The 20506-nt window shown below is 37.3% G+C and overlaps 1 long non-coding RNA gene across 1 annotated transcript; it reads left to right on the plus strand.

Annotated features, from left to right (window-relative positions):
* The first annotated feature begins 2985 nt into the window (after nucleotides 1–2985).
* LOC117599989 (uncharacterized) lies at nucleotides 2986–15989 on the plus strand. The gene is made up of 3 exons (XR_004580336.2): nucleotides 2986–3223; nucleotides 6540–6755; nucleotides 13215–15989. It is a non-coding gene; the product is annotated as an uncharacterized LOC117599989 (long non-coding RNA).
* The last annotated feature ends 4517 nt before the right edge of the window (nucleotides 15990–20506 follow it).

Raw genomic sequence — 20506 nt, forward strand, 5'->3', positions numbered from 1 at the left:
CACTGAGTTCAGTGAGTAACATTCAGGCACATTCGGTCCATGCTGGAAATTTCCAGCATTTTAGTATATGCATTTGTATTGTTGGCTGCATGATCAGGCTGCACACTTGGGCAAGCCATGCAACCGAATGAATCACTTAGCGAATGGAATCAATTAACTCCATTCACTGAAGAGTCTCGCAGAAAATGGCACCTAAATGGAGCCTGCATGTCCAATTTGTGTTTTGAACAGAATAAGGAGGGGATCTAATGTTTCCAAGGCCTCGCAGACAGGTCAGGTAGTAGTGGCAGGTGGTGCAGTGTATTTATAAGTTTCCTACAATGGCATTTGAGCCAGGCAACTTGCCTTCTCCTCTGTGTTGACAATTCCAGTGATCTACCACAATCCACTGCTACACTGAATGGCCAAAAGTATGTGGACAGCTGACCATCACACCCATATGTAGGCCTTCCTCAAACTGTTGACACAAAGTTGAAAGCACACAATTGTCTAGAATGTCGTTGTATGCTGTATCTTTAAGATTTTCCTTCACTGGAATGAAGAAGCAACATGTTCCAGCATGACAATGCCCCTGTGTACAAAGCAAGCTCAATAAAGACATTGTTTGTCAAGGTTGGTGTGGAAGAAGTCAAGTGGCCTCCGCAGAGCCCTGACCTCAACCCCTTTGGGATGAACACCTTTGGGATGAATGCTACTGTATGCCAGGCCTTCTTGCCTAACATCAACATCACTAATGCTCTTATGGCTGAACAAGAAGATATTCCCTCAGCCACACTCCAGAATATAGTGGAAAGCCTTCCCAAAAGCATGGAGGCTGTTATAGCAGCAAAGCAGGGACCAACTTTGGAATGGGATATTCAACAAGCACATATGGGTATAATGCTCAGGTGTCCACATACTTTTGGCCATATAGTATAAGTCTCCATTTGGTTGGTTCGTGTTGCCTGTAGTATTTCTGTACCCCAGTGTTTAGGATTCAACCCACATTTGCCAAAACATCACATGATTTCCAAACCATCTTGTCGGCTGAACTATTGTTTTTGGCTGGATGACGCGTGGATTTATCCGCAAGGCTACATCGGCCTGTACCACTAGTGGGACCACTGGTGTCTGTACCCCTGCATTACATCAATAGCTTCTCCAAACTGGGCCTCAAGCTTAGAGAATGAGACTCAACCACTGAAAGTACATCAGGGTTTTTCTCTGGCTGTAGTTCCCCCAAACTCTGCACTTTGTTGCACTGTTTCATTGCAACTCACAGCACTTGCATGTAAACATTATCTGATGGGACAGATTTAACAATAACATAAATTTCCAAAAAAAAAAATCAAAGCACTAAATCTAAAGTGTCTAATATTCACTTGCTCAAGTCCTTGACATGATGAGAAAGGGGAAAGAGGGAGAAATAGGAGTAGAGGAAATGAAGGGAGAGAAAATAAAAGAGAGCCGAGAGAGAGAAAGTTGCAGAGACTCACAGGAGCTGTGAATTGTGCCAGCATTAAAACCGATACCAAGTCAGAAGTGCAATTCGTACAAACCAGAGCACAGCACTACCGCCGTTCATCCCAGCACTCACATGCTCTCCCGTTCCACTCAGCTGAAATAGACTGCATTAATACTTTAGCATTTCCCGTGGGTTATTTTAAATATTTAAGAAAGTGCAGAAAATACCATTTAAAAAGTGATGTCTGGGCTTTACGTCTCTTTTTGTGTGTCAGAAAAAAGAAACATTGAACACTTGAGTCCCACAGGCAAAGTTATTAATGAATGAGAAGAGCATTAGTGTCAGTCCTGAAAATACGGGGCACAAAAGAGAATTCTACAGGAATTAAGTACTTAATAGCTCTTGTTTGTGTTTAGGAGAGTTAGTTGCATTATATTATTTTTCTGTTTTACATCTCATTGAAGGGACAGACACTTATGGAGAGAGAGAGAGAGAGAGAGAGAGAGAGAGAGAGAATAGATCATGTGATAGAGAAAGAGAAAGAGAGGATGATTAATCTCACTGGGTGTCTACCCTAGTGAAAAAAAAGTATACTTTATTGTATTTGTAATATATTTCCTGTTTCAGTAGTACATTGCAAATATACTAACAAAAAATTGTACTAACTTTAAATATATAAAAAGTATATTACCACCATGCTTTTACCTATTTTTACCATACAACTTTTAACACACTTTAAAATAATTGTAATTTAGTATATTTTCTAAAAATATATTTTACAAAAATATACTTGAATTGAAAGTTTTGTTTATTTTTTTAGAAGTGTATTTATTTACACTTTATGTAAATATATTTTAGTATTATTTTTAACTGTGTGCTGAAAATGTCCATTGTAACAATGCATTGAAAGTTTACTTTCAAAGTACATTATTAAATAACCTGAAGTTGTAATATACTTTAAGTTCAATTTTGGAGTAATTTTTAAGTGGACTTCTTCATGCTTGCAATTCACTTCATTACTGCTTTCAGAAAGTAATAAAACATAATAAATGCGTTGAAAGCCCATTTAAAACATTTTTAAATCAAGTGTATGCACTGCACAAAAGGCTACTCTTGTAATTGTGATTTAAGTATTTTAATAAATTTATACAATGTCAGAGAGAGGTCCAATGTATAAACATCAATCCATGACTAATTTTATACCAACAGCACACCATACGAACACAAGAAAATGTGTTCTACAGGAAAGTAACCTTTTATCGAATGTGTTTTTGAAATGTTTCAGATGAATTTTGGGTGAAATGAGCAATTAAATTAGCATTAGCTGATGCTATTTTGATTAGCTCGCTATCAGTGCTGTGACTGAAGCTTACAGAGTGCTAATAGTTAGCCTTCTAGCTAATCCGATAGACTTAATATTGTTCGGGGAACTTAGTTGGCTTGGTATTGCTAACTTCATAGAGCTAGCTATTTATAAAGGCAGCGTCGCAGTTTACACACTTGGTAGTTGATGTTTAGCTGTGCTCTTGTCTGAGGGGATCTGTGCATTTTTTAAAGTTGCTATTCACACTTCTTGTTTTTGACAGCGAGGCCGCGAATTAGCCATCATCTCAGTCTCCAGTTAGCTTAGCCTGTTAGCTAGCTAGCTAGTCGTGTGAGTGAGAGAGAGAGGGAGAGAGAGACAGACGTTGCTAAAGTTCGGTGCTGTGCCTCAAGATGCCCGCGATGTTGGAAAAGGGTACGACGGAGATTTCAGGGAAAAGAAGAGGCAGAAACTCGGTGAGCATATTTTTACTCAAAAATAATATATTTATGGTATTGCTTGTGTGTTCTGAAGACAGTCTTAATTAATTTTTTAATGTACTTGTAATACAAAAACACACTTTAATATCATTAATCAAGCATGCAATTATCTTACACAGGCATATACTTAAAGTGTACTAAGTATACTTGAAGTTGTTCCAATTTAGCACATAAAAGTACACTAAATACACTTAAAGTTCTGCTTTACTACAATTTAATTAAAACTAAAATATACTCAGCACAAAATTAGTTGTTCCAAAATAGCACACTTCAAGTTAACTAATCATTAACACACTTAAGGTATACTGACAGTTAGTCTGGCTGCAAGTATACTTAGCATATTTTTATTTTCAATAGAGTAGCAGTGAGTATACAAATTTTTAATGGAGTCAGGTTGTTCAAATGACAGTGCTGGCCTTTGTAATCTAACTTTTAAATGCATATTTTTAAAATAGTAGGAACAGATTATTCACATATTTGAAGCTAAACTTGGAACTTTAGTATTAACAGCAAGGATGGGGCCTAGTGGGTGAAATGAATGATGCTGACCAAGATGCCGCATAATATTGGAGTGTTCAGCTACATGTTTTGTGTGTTTTTTTTTTTTTTTTTTTTAATAGATTAAATGTTAGGAGACTCAAAGGTAAAAAAGGACTTTCCACAACTTTCTAGCTACACAAGACTCCTAGCTCCAGTGCAAAATCAAAGCAGCAAATATCAAACATCCAACACATATTGACTGACACATCTGGGCTAAGTAAAAAGTCTGTAAATATGATCTGTTGTGAAAATTCTTTTAAGAAAACCTCTAACTAACTCGGACTATTCATAACTCTTTATTTAAGTCGGACTGTGCCATGTTGTCCTGATGGGAAACACCATAATCAGCTATATTAAAACATTCCAGCAGAATAACCTCAACACACATTTACATTATGCCTACTGTAAGATGACACAGCTTGAAGAATAATTACTAAACAACAAGATCACTGCATTTCTGAGGCTGCTGCAGCCAAAAGATTAAGTTGAGGGGGAGCCTGGGTACATCCTGTTTAGTCATGTTCAGTAATTGTACTCGGCAGACAGCCACGATCAAACAACAGGTCACTGTGCCTTTAATGATCATGCCACAATCTGAGTCACATGCCCAAAGTTGACCAGATTCGATGATTGTTTGTTTCTACGAACTCTGCATTGTCATAACCAAGATGGTTACCACAAATTGCATTGTTATTTTTTTACTAATCCACTAGAACGCTTAGGGTCAGACACAAGCCTTACACTTGCAAAAAATGTCCCTACAAATTGTCTTATTATGGAAATCTGCTCATCTTTTTTTTTTTTTTAATAAAAAAGGGAATAATCTGTGATTACACTCATTACTGTTTTTAATGGAAAGGTGCTTCAAATTTTTTGCAAAGCAAAACAGTTTGATGGGAGCCTTGATTAGAACATGCCAGACCAGGTCAGAAGATGGTCAGATGAGTTATGCTTTTTCACTATGACAACAAGAAATCAGTTCTTTGGAAAGTACAAACATGCATACAGGGTACTTTCCCATAATCCTGGTCTGTCCAGCTGTGACGGCGTGGAGTTGAAGATTGTGGCCTACACAAGACACGTCAGCTCATGTTCTCAAGCTGGAAGTAGATGGACAAATCACTTGAATCATTTGAAGAATAATTTGTAAATATCAAAATCTTAGAAATGTACCCTAAGTAGGGGTGTAAGCCTAACGCAATGCCACTATCTGTATCTCTATCTGTTTAGTACTCCATATATTCGTACCTGTACCCGTATTCAGGTTTAAACCATAAGTGGGTGTAGCCTAAATGAACTGGAAGTTTTTTGCTGCATGCTAAGGAATCCCAGTCCTGATAGGATCCATTCTCAACCAGATGTATATTTGTATTCATTTAAAACACACTGTCTGTTAATAATCCAAATAATGTATTTGTATTCAGTTACAGCACGTACCATCTCACATGGAAGGTCTTCAATACAAAATTAATAATGGTTACAGTTCTGAGTGTAAGACTTTACAATACATAGCACTAAGAAAGTCTACAAAAATTAAGCTGAAATGTCCTAAATGTACCTGCTTTAAACTGTGTGCTACTTCGTAACCTTTAGAACTTACTGGCTTAAAGTAAATGTGACCAAAATGTATTTGTGGATGCACTGATATTATAGCTGCAAAAAGTTTTCAGCTTAAAAAATTTTTTTTTTAAATAATGTCATATGGAATGAAAACAGGGGCTCTAGATGTTTTCGTGTCACAGAACAAACATCCTGTAAATTTCAAAAGTTTTATATTTTATGGTGTTTTATTGACTGTTTGAGCTTTTGTGGTATAATGTTCTATTGAGCAGACTGAATTCTCAATTTGTTTCATTAGTTTATTTAAAGATGCTGGATTTTAGCTCTCCTTTAACCCACTCTCCTTTAAGAATAGCTTAACAGCTGTTTGTGCTTTAATGTGGTTCGAAAGGTTGAATACTAATTAAATAAACGGAAAAATTAGCCAACAGAACAAAACTTTTAAGTGCGCAAATAATTTGCCATTATTTCAGCACCGATGTAAGAAGAGACAGTGACAGCAAACAATCTCAGTCAATATGAATTCATTTTAACTGTTGTTTTAAATAGCAAAAAAAGTGATTTTCCCTCAAACTATGTATTGGTACGCTCCCCGTGCTATTTCTCTATCAGACATTTACCTTATCTTACGTAAAGTTTTGCTAACGTTGTCTTCATTCTATGGCTTGTCATCTCAGAATAATATTAAATCAGGTCAAGACAATTCCAAATGAGATAATATAGAGGTGACAATAGATACATTGTGGACTCTAAAATACTGTGCTCTAATTATCTGTAAAAATTGTTTGGCATTTAAAAAAATAAAATAAATTATATTAATATTAAATATGGACTGGTTGCTGATTTGGCCAGACTTCTTTATTGCCTGTTAGTTTTTAGGCTATTAATAAAGACTGGTATAAGATTTCATAATGAATTAATATGTAATATTTATTACTTTTATAATTTATTTATTACAAATGAAATTACATACAAATCAATAAACAAACAGTGTGTTTCCGTCTTTCAGTAGAATGGGAATGGAAACTTTAAATGAATTCTTCTCCCTTTCCACTTCTTTTTTTAAAATGCTATAACATATCTTGTAATTAAGATACGACCAAATGCACCCATCCTTTGATCCAACACACCAAAAGATACAATTTTCAGTGCAGTATCATCATCTTGCTTTTTTTTTTTTTTTGCCTTCCAGCTCATGGCTAGATCTGCCTGGCAGATGTAGGGTAAGCAAGGGCGGATATTACAGCCAAGCACAGTAATCTTCCTTCTGCTTTCGTCTGAGCTGGGTGAGCCCTCAAGTCTCGGCCAACCAAACACAGAGCCTGCCCATAAAGTAAGAAGAAGTCACGTCAGGATTAGGTTGGATCACTGCTGTGAACAACTGAGAACTCCAGATGATGCGTAACAGGTGTCTACTGAGTCTGAGAGATTTTTCATGACATGCCATAAAAATGCAGAGAAATTGCTTTTGGTTTATTGAAACACATCTAACAAAACAGAGTGATGTCAGCAGTTCTGTCAAACTGGATCAATTACGCCAATCTATCTTATTTCAGAATCAGTGTTTTGGTCTGTCCGTTTCTATACTTTTTTCCTTTACTTATGGCTGTATCACTATGTGTGTGTATGTGGATTCTGGTCCCAGGATGAAATGGAGCTTTATTGGCATCTATTTAAACTAACTATATGCTGTAGTGAAGTGCAGTCCATTTCCTCATTAGCTTATAGAGCTATTCTTACACACAAGCTATTTATCTTATAAATAACAATTATCTTGAATTCAGCCTTTATGTGACTGTCACTCTAGGCAGTTGGCTTTTATAAGCACACACACACACACACACAAATTATACACCCAACACCAACTTTCTCTCCCAAACACAAACAAGAGCTATTAACCACTCAATTCCTGTAGTGTGTGTGTGTGTGTGTGTAGATATAAAACCCAACTGCCTAGAGTGACATTCACATAAAGGCTGAATTCAAGATAATTGGCCAGGTTTATTGTGGGGAAGGTATTTGTTGTGTTACATTTTCGACCTAAAGCAAATTTAACTAGACCACTTCAAGGGAAATAAGTGGAAATGTGCAGCTTTGTGTGTGAACCATGTACATAAAGAGGTCCAATTAATCTCCCCTTATGCATACGTGGGTTTTCACATTTCTTTCACATGCTCAGTCACTGCTTCTAGCATGTAGGTAATATCTTGTCATGCTTTTCCCCCACTTCTTTCTACAATCAAATTCATTTTTTATAAAGCATGTAGGTTTTTGGTCTAATTAAAAAAGGATAATCAGTTAAATATGTTTCACTTGAACATTATGAGCTTCTTCAAAAGCAGAACACGAGGAGCAAATTTCAATAAATATCTCAACCCTTAACTTGACCTTGTTAATATTAATTTGATGCTGTAGCCCCCCACTGCTTTAATATGTTATGTACTGTAAACAATCCCAGGCAGTATGAATTCATTTTAATTGTTGTTTTAAACAGCAAAAAGTGATTTTCCCTCAAACTATGTATTGATATGCTCCCGCTGCTAGATTGCAGGCTAACTAGCTAATTTGCTAACTACCAATTAGCTAAAGTAGCTTGATATCGCTTTAGCAGAATAAGTTGGTAAAATTATGTCTGCCAGGTATACATGGAAATGTTGGAATGTACTATGTTGTTTAAATTAAATGCTATTTACACTGTAAAGCCTTGTGGGCAAGTACTGCTTATGAATTTTACTGTTATTTTGGCTAGATCCCAGTCATCTTCTAGATTTCACTTGAACTATTAAACTAAAGGAACTAAAGGAACAGATGAAGGTGTGATAGAGTCTTGAAATACTCTGTCAGTAGAGTTTGGGAATCAACAAAATATCGACCAAAGAGTAGTTTATTGATCCAGATGTGCTATCTCCTCTTACTTATCATATTTACTATTTTGCACATAGTGTGAATGATATCAAACTTTTCATAAAAGTTATTTGAAGCTCGAATGAAAAAATAGACGAACAAAGGATTTACAAATGTAACTACAACTGGCAGAATGGCCATTCAGACAAGGGCAAATTATCTTTCTTGCCAGTTATATTTTATTTCAATCAATTCTTAATCACACATTGAGCAGGAACATTAAACTTGGTTCTATGAAATAACAAAGCATTGGAGCTGACAGTGTAGCCATCACTAGATGAAGCTGGCTAGTTAAATTATTTTAACATCTTGTATCCCAAAAAAAAAAAAAAAAAATCATGATGCAACTATGCCAAACTATTTTCTGTTAGCAAACATGGATTTGACATTGGCATTGGCTCCCCAAGAAAATTCACTGACACTGCTTGTTGACAGTGTCACAATACGTTGTAGATTCAGAATGACACTCTGTGTGTGTGTGTGTGTGTGTGTGTGTGTGTGGGTGGAATGGCAGTTAGACAGTACAGGTGTCAGCAAGCAGCTAATTACATTTGCATTATTCACAGGTCTGGTGGAAAAGTGTCAATGGTGTCACATCATTTGTGTGTGTATATGTGTGTGTGTGTGTGTGTGTAAGATGGATAGCTCCTAAAAAACTAAAAATAAAGTTAGACAAACATGTTATACTATCATAAAACAAGGGCCAAACATGCTCTATTATACACACATCAGCCAACATCAGCTTTCTTGTTGTTAATTTCCAATTTGCATGTTAAAGTAGTTTTTAATGAGGATAAAAGTGTAGGAGCTTCTGTGCCTTCTATTATTTAATGATTTTTGTATGAAACTGCTACATCAAACAATTATTATTTTTTAATAGCAGAAATAGCATTTAAAGCAGGTTTTGGTAAAGATAAATATTTGTGTGTGTGTGTGTGAGAGAGTGAGAGAGAGAGAGAGAGAGAGAGAGAGAGACCCCAATTTCCGTCATTATCACCATTCATGCATAATTTGCAGTAACACTACGTATCTCAAGAAAATCCTTGATTTAGATCTGTGGCATAATTAGATTTCATAGAAGCAAATGAAAAGAAAATAGCAAATCATAGTAGCAAAAACAGTGTAATGAGAGGAGTATTACTAAAAAGCCAATGTGGTCTCCAATTTTCTAGGAATTCTCACAAACCAATTAGTATGCAATGTTATGGACATTTAAAGTTAGTGTGTAGCTCCTGCAGAAAGTTTGACCAATCCCACCCAGTCCAGACGTTTTTTGTATTATTGTGGGTGGACTTTTAATTAACTTAGTTGGTTCTATTAATATAAAGGAAAAAAAATAAAACATTAACCCTTCCCAGGATAAAGCAGTTACTGAAAATGAATGAATGAATGAATGAATGAGTATAGTTTAATTTACACCAGTTCATTATGCTTCCTTTTTGACTTACAGTGCAATTCTTGCATACAGGATTCACTTTTGATCATGGCAAACTTGGATTATATTACTAGTATTAAAAGTGGCAGGTGTCGTAAACCGCACCTTGAGACACGAGCAATTTGTTGACTCTGGTGACCGTGCATGTCTTAGTGCTCAGTGCTCGCAGAACTGAAGTGCTCACTCTCATGTCGAATGGTTAAATGGAGTGTTCCATGCTCGTGAATACATTTGTGTATGCATAATTCATGGCACTTGGCACTCATTTTCAGCGACTATGCTCCGTGATACTGCTCAGGTTGCCCACCCTTGCACACTTTACTAAAGATATTGTTTAAACATAGGCAGATGTTTTATCAGGTTACCTCCTCTTGATATTTTCACAGAGCACAATTTGCAGCCTGCTGTTTTTTGCTTCGATTGCCATCATTAATTGTGAAGCATATCCATTTTGTGTCATCTGTTCATTAGCACGATAACATACACTAGGCTTACATCACATGATATGGTATTGTATTTTAGTATGAGAGCATTTTTCATGACTATGAGTACAAGTAAATGAGCACAGTATTGGACAAATACCTGATACCAGGATCAGAATCCATGCATCCCTAGTGTTGTCCATAGCCTAGTCTTTGTTGTAATGTCTATAAGCACAACAAGGGCTCAACAACCGAGCCAATTTTTATACTGGAGTGTCTTTGGTGAATAAAGCACTATTCTGATACTTATTGTAATGACATGGTCTTTCTTTGTCCTGACAGCTTCATATCTGTCAGGATATGATGTCAAAAAAAAAAAAAAAACTGACACTCTAGCTTTAAGAGCTCTACTCTTGGAAACCTGTTTGGAGTTGAAGCCCTAGACGTGTATGCTAGAAGCACAGTTTCATAAAATCTGCTGCTCAGCATGTGTGTGAGAGAGAGAATGTGTTTAAGAGAGCTCCCTGGTCATTAAGCTCTCAGTGGGATTTTTTTCATAGGAAAGGCTAATTACAGTCCTGTTCCCTTGACCACTAGGAAGCATGACTAAGTACTTTTCCCATGCACACTTAATAATCACGGCCACCGTGATGGACGGTTTCTGCTGACTCTTTGTGTTAACCTGTTAAGGCTGATGGATTTCTGTTCCTCTTACACTGAGTAAGGGCAGGATCATTTAGCAGAACACTGATAGTAAATCAGCCTAAAGGGGTCATTCAGTGCTAGTTGAACTTTCTAGGCCTAGTCTTTAAGCCTGTAAGGAAGAAAGTTTTATTCATTTTTCTCTCAAAGGGACAATAAAGCATCAGTAAGCCACTCCCAACTACTCAGAACTTTCACTCATCTTTAACAGAATCCTTTGTACTTTGGAAGAGAAAAACAAGACTGTATGACACATCAGTGGAACATGCACAGTGGAGTGATGAACTCAAAACGTGCATATTGTGAGAGCAGTGTGATAATGATACAGACAATTCTTTTTACTCAAAAAGTTTTGGAATTCAGAAGTTTTGCCAGAAAGAGGACCCTTATATAATTGTGCATAACCCCACTAAATACGTTTAACTTATTCTTGGGGTTTTCAAGTTTTAGGATCATCTATTAGACACCACCTCCTTCACAACAAGTTGTATGAATGTGAAAGCACAACCCACAAAATATAGCAGTTCAACTTCACTTCAACTACATTTGGAAATGGACAGATTAGACAAAAACACTGCAAAAACTATATCTTAGCATGTGAAAATATCTTGAATATATTCAAATTTATCTAGTATTTGCTATTATACGATTATACTAAGCCAAATATAAGATTATTAAACTTTTTTCCAGACATTTTTAATAATTTCAAGCTTTACATTTTCTTATTCTATTGGCTGATAGATTTATTTTTGCTTCTTTCTAGAAATAAATGCGTAAAATTATCAAAATTCTAGAACAAAACTATTTCAAGCTTAAAATTAGTACAAAAATGTCTAGAAATAAGTTCAAAAATCTCATATTTGGTTCCATGTAAACTTATAGTAGGAAATATTAGATATACCTACAGTATATTTAAGATCTTCTCACTTGCTAAGATGTCTTTTTTTGGTTTTTTTTTTTTTGCAATGAATATGATTTTGGATATGCTCTCCAAAAAAGGGGACTGAATTAGCACCTGACACGCACAGTAAAATATACATTATGGATCTTATAAAGATCAACATCTTTATGAATTGTGCTAAGCAACATAACATTTTAACTCAAAACCTGGATAAACTGTGCCAGGAGATTATAGTGTAGCTGTAAATATATATTTTAACAATATAATGTTAAATATACATCCAAATCAACATAGAAATGTTTAGTAGATGGCATTTAGTTTTTAGATTGGACCCCTTTAAAAATTTGCAGTCTGAACTATAGAGATTCTACAGAGAGAGCTATTATGAAGGAGCTTGATATTTTTTGCATGTAGACATGGCCCAGGGTGGCACGGTGGTGCAACACCGCCACCTCACAGCTACAGAGTCCCTGGTTTGGTCCTGAGCATAAACCACATCCTGTTCCACTTCTGCCAGGATAGAACAGGAATCTGAGGTTATAGTGGGCAGAGGCTCAGTGAAACTGGCCAGCTGAATACTGGAAAAACATCACCTGGTCTTTTTCTAATCTGTCCAGTTTTGAAGAGCCTGTGCCCACTGTAGCTTCAGAATTCTGATCTTGGCTGAAAGGATGGGAACCTGTTGTGGTCTTCTGCTGCTGTAGCCCATCCGCCTTAAGGTTTGATGTGTTGTGCATTCTGGGATGCTTTTCTCCAGAAAACATTTGTAAAGAGTGGTTACTTGAATTACACTACCCTTCTAGTCAGCTTGAACCAGTCTGGCCATTAAGACTTTTCTGCCTGCAGAGACTGTTGTGTGTGAAAATCCCAGGAGATCAGCAGTTCCTGAACTACTGACATTCCGTACTCGATTTTTTTTTCCCTCCTTTTTAAATTTTTTATGAATAAAGTAAGAGTTGCCTGGATAATAATTGTGAGGGAGAGTGAAGACAAACAAAGAGCGATTATGTGTGAGCAAGAGCACTCTCTCAAGGAGCACTCTGTCTTAGCTCTATTCTCTCTAGCCACTCCTCCTTCCATTCTTCCCTTCTCATCCAGAGCCCTTCACCTGAGGTCATGCCATGGAGGCATGTATAAGGACTATAACTGTAATTATAATTATAATAGTATTAGGACAAATTAGTTAGTATCCTCAGACAATAACCCACAGTGGAGTGCAGTGAGGGTGAACTCCTCTTGCACTGACTCAACAGCCACACAAGTGACCAAATTGTACAACACAACAAGTCTCTAGGAACCAAACAACATGTAACATGAAATTAGTGTTCCACCACCTATAATGCAGAAATGGCACTGACTCTTTCTCTCCCTCTCTCCCTCTCTCTCTCTCTCTCTCTCACACACACACACACACACAGAGGGAGATTGGGGGTATTTGTGTTATTTATTTCTTAAATGTTACATTAGCAACCACTACACACAGTCTTTTCTTGTGTATGACAGCGAGCCGTTCAAGTGCCAAGGATTTGCGTTACAGCTGGACACTGCTACTGGCCTTGCAATCCACCCTGATGAACTCCTTGCTGACAGAATCAAGCATGTTGCCAGTCAAGCCTCAGTCACCACCAAGAAGGAGACATGGCTCACTACTAAGCCAGGCAAATCGGCAACTGACCACCTCTGAACATCAGTATCACCTGGAAGGTAATCTTATTTCTCAGTGCATGATCCAACACTTTCCAAGAAAGGCTCTTCCTATAAGACAGCTTGTGATGAGGTGAACTGGTGAGTACATTCCTTGCACATGTCCTTACCATAAAATCATTTTCCTGTTCTATTCCACTATGTTTTTCCTTTCAATGCTAATTGATAATGATGCAGCTGTAAACTTCGTAGATTTTAACACAGTCTAATGTACAGCCTTGAAAACCGCATTCCACAAGCTCTGGATGGAAAACCAGTAATCATCATCCATTAAACCGTCCCAATACACACTGACAACTGTGCTGTGCCCTCCTTATCAATGAATCTCCTAAGTACCCTATTGTTTTGGGATTGCCATAGCTGCAGACTCATAAACCAAGAATCTCCTGGCCAGAATACAAAATTATAGCCTGGTATCAGCAATCTCCCCAGTGCCTGAAACCTGATCAGGACACTATGAAACTTTGGTAATTCCACATAGCCTGGTCAGCAAGTCCTCTGTGTTACAAGCATTTGTCCAAAGTACCCAGGGATTTGCCCAAAGTACCAGTGTTCCACTGTGTTTTTCCTTTCAGTGCTCATTGATAATGATGCAGCTATAAACTTCATAGATCTTAACACTGTCTAACGTACAGCCCTTGTAAACTCCAGTCCACATTCCACAAGCTCTGGATGGAAAACTAGGTGTTATCATCTATCAAACTGTCCCAATACACACTGACAGCTGTGCTGTGCCCTCCTTATCAATGAATCTCCTAAATACCCCATTGTTTTGGGATTGCCATAGCTGCAGACCCATAAACCAAGAATCTCCTGGCCAGAACACAAAATTATAGCCTGGTCTCTCCAATCTCCCCAGTGCCTGAAACCTGATCAGATCAGGACACTATGAATCTTTGGTAATTCCATATGGCCTGGTCAGCAAGTCCTCTTTGTTACAGGCATTTGTCCAAAGTACCCAGAATGCTACCCACTTCCAGTTCCTAAATGCTTCTGGTCCCATGTTGCCACTGATGTTGTCACAGACATGTCCTTTTCCCAGGACATGACATCCATTTTAGTTGTTGTTGACAGTTTTTCAAAATCCCTTAGACTTACATCTGTCTCTGACACACAGCTTTTGAAACTGCTGAACTACTATTTAAATTATGTATTTTGGTATCCCGAGGGTATAGTATCTGTGACATCCCATGAGACAAATATGCACAAAAGTTGGACGGTCAAGCCGCAACACAGCTCACACCCTGTCAATGTGTGCTCAGCTATCAACCTCCCCTATTCCCCTGGAATGCCATGCCCATCAATGCACCTGCTGGACGAATAGTTCAAGAAAAATAAAGGCACATGGCTGAAGGCCCCAGATGCCTGTCCATGAAAGATCTCTGTCCATTTGGAGGTGCACTTCTCTCTGCCTGTTGTGACAAGGACACACAACATTACTACCAGTCTCGACAAATTTACTGTGAACATAGGAGACAAGGAAATAGCTGATATAAATGAGAACACATAAAAATTGCTGATATAAATGAGAAAACAAGAATACATAAAATGCATTTGTTGTGAATTCTAAAAGTGAAATCTGTAACTTCTTATGACAGTGTCACTGTTTGCATGCACACTCCTGACAATATATTTTTTTCTGACTCGGCTCCCTTTTTGCCACCCTTATCCAGCTTATTGCTTGCACTAATGGATGCAAAAATACATATACAGCATGTGGAAACATATGGACTGATGTTTGGAACATCGGTCACTGCACTATGTGTTTATGTTCAAATTAATAGTTGAGAATATTTACAGTACATACAGTAATACCAATAATGCACTAATACATTTGACAAGGACCCGTTGCAATGAAATAGTTGCCTATTGATGGCGAGACGTTAGCAATAGCGTTGGTATTCAAAGGAATGTGACTAAGCTGTCACAGAAATTAATCATGTATTCTGCAAATAAACCATGTAGTTTCAGGATGAAAATAAAATCGACCTTTTTCTCCTCAAACAAGGAGTGAAAGAAAACACAGGTGTCTTGCTGGTGTGTGTAACAGTGGCAGGTATGGAGAAAAGAAGGATGTCATGCAGGGAGACAGACAAGTTCATAAACACACACAGCTGCCACTTCCTGTGATGCTAAAGTCTGACACTGATGTAGTCTGGCTGCCACCAGAGCCAGCTGTCACGTCTCACACTCCACACTCACTTTCACACTGTCTCACACAGAGAGAGAGAGAGAGAGAGAGAGAGAGAGAGAGATACAGAGATACAGATAGACATAGGATTTGTGTCACTTCAACCTGGTAATGTGAACATAGCTTAATTTAGCCATTAATGAATTAACAAACAGTTTACTGAAAAAATTCCTATGCAAGTTGGGACACTAACCTAATTCACTGTGTAATGAATCTTTTTGTGTTTGTTTCTAAATTACCTTGGAACAACTTTGTTTAGTGAAGATAAAAAGCTCCACAGAGCCTAGATGAGGAATTTCTTCATTTGTCACCTGGAAAACTGTGTTCTCAGGCTAAGAATGTTTATCTTTTGCCCTAGTCCAATCTGCTAGTCGGCACATTGTCCTGCCAAATCTTTTTTTTTTATTATTTTTTTTTATCCCTATTGTTTTTTTTATCTCTATTGTCTTCTCTCTCTCTCTCTCTCTCTCCCCCCTCCCTCTTTGAGCCGAAGGATTCTAGATCCTGCTGTGAGAAACATCTGTATCATTGGATACAGTTATAGAGAATCTCTGGGAGAGAGGTTGGCTAAGCTCAGGAAAGTAATATTTCTTCCAGAATCAACGAGATCATGGTATTATGTATTAAGTATAAATAAACCCCCACAAAATAATTATCAAATAAACCATGCCCTGCATGAAACTGCTTACTTTGAATCATAAATTCTCTATAAGGATTACATGCTGTGATGTAGGTAATTGTGAGTGGGCTGCCTTTTCAAACACAGCAAATCAATGAGAGAGAATGAGAATTCAAGAAAGAAAGTCAGAACTCCTTGACATTTAAAGCCCTTTAAAGTGAGAAGGAAAGAGACAAAGAGAATTACATAACAACTCCATATTTGGGGAGATAAAGCTCAGTGCCTTATGTAGGATAATCTAGTCACAATACCAAATAGCCATTTATTTATTTATTTATTTATTTATTTATTTTTATTTATTTAACCAAACCTAATGATACATACCTTTATTTTTAACACATTATGCAGGTATCATTATTGGAAATTAAAAATTATAAAAACGGAGACATTTATATATAGTATATAAAATTTCATTGTGATTATGATTATACTAATACATCTTTTTGCTAATGTAATAGTATAATATTGCAATTGAGGTGGTATATGCATCCTGTGCAAGAAAAGCAGAAATTTTCTTATTCATTAATGACAAAACTGCTAACTGAGCAAACTTTGCAGGTTTTTGTTAATTTATTTCAAATATGCCGGTAATATGCCGTATGCTAGCTGTGTAACATGAAACATTTGGTTTATTCAACATTAGAAAAGACAGCTAGTAAACTTTTTATTTTACATCCGAATGCACTGCCAATCCTGGAGCCAGCAGATCTCCTCAACCTAATCCAGCATGTACAATATATCGCTCCCACTTCCGTGATTATACTATACCTGTTTCCTGTTTACCTTCACACATCTCAGTGTATTTCAAACAATTCCCTCTCTAAAATCTTTATTAGGTTTTGCAATTCTGAGTGGTGTTTTCTCTGTTGCTATTCTTGACTGACTTGATTGTACGTCTACTGTTAATTTTCATTCTGTTTATCCTACACTGTTCTGTTTGCCTGATAGACTCACCATGACTTTGTCCTCTGTTTTGGATTGTTAATAAAACTAAAAAATAAAAATCCACCTGCCTCCAATTCATGACTTCATAACTTATAAGGATTTCTGAGATATTTGTAGGCTACTGGATTCCTTGCAGAAAAAGAAAAGCATAGCTGGTAATCAACGGAAAAGCATTTTAAATCGGTATTTGTCTCCTGCCATGCTAGCCAATTATCCAGGCCCATAAACAACAGGCAACAATGTGACTAAGGAATCTTAATGCTCTGTCCAAAATGGCTTGGAATCTTCACTTGGCACCAAAAAAAGTAAAATAAGGAACAGGGCAGATAGAAAAAATGTGTCTGGGGGGAAAAAGTGTGGCCATTAAATTGTGTTTACTTCTCTGTTTCTAGGAAGTTATGGCTGTGGAATCCTGCAGCTTAGCAGGCAGTACACAGAAAAGCAGTTTGAGCGACTGCTTGTGAACTTTGTATTGTGTGTTGTTCTTTTGTGTATGAGAGTGATAGCAGGGCCAGGAGAGATTTAGACTATACAGGCATCAAAAAGCTGCAGAATGTCTGAATACCAAGTCTCTGGGCAACAAAGCGCACCATACACAGAGCAGCAGAATGTGACCTGTCTCATCAAGTGCAAAATGGAGGATAGCGAAAGGTAAGATTAGAACTATGGTAGGAGTGTGTGTTTTTTTTAAACACTCAATCTTCTCAAACTTTTACTTATGTATACCTGTGATCAAGCTTGACATGAAGTACTAGGCAGTAAGGATCAAATGTTCAGTCACTGAGACTTTTCTTCCCTGTGTGAAATGGTTCATTCTCCAAAGAAAAGGCACGAATAGTGCATAGCGACTCACAATCTTTCCCTAGTGTAAAATGAGAGTACACACTATTTATCAAGCCCTTCAAGCAAAAACAAGGCCAGGCTAAAGGATTTCAATAGATTTGAAGAGAATATATCATTTTATCGAGGTGATGAATGAGTATCATTAGAATTAAGCTACCAATTAAAAAAATTATCACTTTCATTATAAAGGTAGTTCATGATAATTACTTGTCATATAAAATAATAGAGTTGATTTATCCCTATGAAAATGTAATATCTTTTGGATGTTAGCAGCCTCCAGACAGAGACCTACCAGGCCACTTGCCTTAATATTCCCTTGATTTTTCCCTCACAGTGCAAATGACAAAATAGGGTAATTTGCTCAATTATGAGATAACTATCTACTAGGGATGTAAGCAAAAATTATTGTTATTTGAATTGAACAGTTTTTTTTAAGAAAGCTTCACAGTGCATGTGGTTCAGACAACAGCACAATACAACATTAGAGGATGACATTGAGTTCCACTCCTGTCAACCAAGGACAGGAATCTGAGGCTACAGTGGGCACAGGTTCAATGAAACTGGACAGTTGAAGACTGAAATAACCATCGCATGGTCTTTTTCTAACTTCAACTGTCTAGTTTCCGTGAGCCTGTGCCCACTGTAGCCTCAGATTCCTGCTCTTGGCTGACAGGAGTGGAACTCGTTGTGGTCTACTGCTGCTGTAGCTGTCTGCCCACTATGCTGTAAAGAGTGGCTATTTGAGTTAGTGTAGCCTTGTAACTGTAGTCTATATAGTCCAGACTGGACATTCTTCTCTGATGTCTCTCATCAATGTGGCCTTTCTGCTGCTCACTGGATTATTTTGTTTGTTTTGATTGTTTTGATTTCAGATTGTTGTGCATGGAAATACCAGGAGATCAGCTGTTTCTTAAATATTTAAACTAACCTGTCTGGCACTAATAACCACGCCATGGTCACTGACATCATATTTTCCTCCATTCTGATGTTCGATGTTAGCTAAAGCTCTTGACCTGTATCTGCATGATTTTATACATTGCACGAATGAGCAGGTGTATAGCTGTTCCCAATAAAGTGGCCAGTGAGTGTATTTTACGAAATAGAACCAACGAAATCGATTATATTTCTGGATGCACAGTGGTAGGGTTTATATTTTCATATTTAATTAAAAAAAAAAAGCCTAGAAGGATTACACAGTTTTCTTTCTAAAAAGGAAAGGAAGAAAAATAGTGCGATATCTTTGCCCTGTGTAAACCAGATAAGTATTAAAATATTGGTCATGACCTGTTGACCCACAGTAGCAATGGATATGTGGTCTACCCTCAGTCCCTTAGCGCCTGCCCTGAAACACTGCACAGAATACATTTACAAATGGATTGATCCTTCCTGGGTCAAAGTTCACTGTGCTTAATTTATGCTGTGCCTATGAGGCCAGGTACAATGATGTCGGTCAAAAAAAACACAAGGGCCTTGTCACAGTGATGACCATGAACATAGCATGATTTCAGGGCCCAAATAAGAAGTAAGCAAAGGGCATATAACATATCACAAATCACAAGGATGTGATGACAAGGATGAGTGAATGAGTAGTGAAAGAGGGATATTTGATATGTTGTGAAAAGAAGGATAGAGGGCAGGGGGTTAGCACTGTCAGAATGCACCATAAAATATGAACAGCTGAATGACCTTAGTATGGATGGGTGACAGGTGTTCGGCTCACATTCATACAGGACAATGTGAATCTACAGGATCTCGAGAAAAGACTTAGTTATAACCAGAACGATCACAGTGGAATCTTTAGTCAAGTCAAGAAGGACGTCAGAGTAGGGTTATCTGATTCACTGATCCATTGAACTGTTGGTTTAATGACCTATTCACATAGTTGTAAGGTAAATGCTTAGTGCTCTCCACAAAGCATCTAGAGATAAAAGATGTAGTAAATTCCAACACAATGAAGATAGCGCATACAGGCTTCAGTTATCAGGTTTGTTGCTACAGAGAGTTTTTTGAGGCACAAAGATAAGAAATTAAGAAAATAAGACAAGGAATTGGTTACACAACCTAGAGGTCACAAATGTATAGGTCAATAGTGTAGCGTAGTCAACAGCAGCAATTTCCTCAAGACAAACTGCCAGTAACAGACCTCTGTCCTCTCTGATGTCTAAGAAGAGATTTTCTGATACATACTCATAACACCCAACAGGCCCAGGGCATCTATCATAATAGATATGGTCTGATGTGTAAATATCCTTCTGAAAAATTTCTCAACTGTTACTGTTTATTTTTTTTACTTTTGTCATTGTATGAAGGTTATATGAAGAACATTAAACAGTAAACAGACAGTAAAGACAGTAAACATCCAGGTTAGAGTATTCATATTTTACATACAACTTTCTCACAAACATCATGGCAGGTCTAAATACAATGCAGTTT

This window comes from Pangasianodon hypophthalmus, chromosome 21 (genome assembly GCF_027358585.1).
Source record: "Pangasianodon hypophthalmus isolate fPanHyp1 chromosome 21, fPanHyp1.pri, whole genome shotgun sequence".
NCBI classification, from domain to species: Eukaryota; Metazoa; Chordata; class Actinopteri; order Siluriformes; family Pangasiidae; genus Pangasianodon; species Pangasianodon hypophthalmus.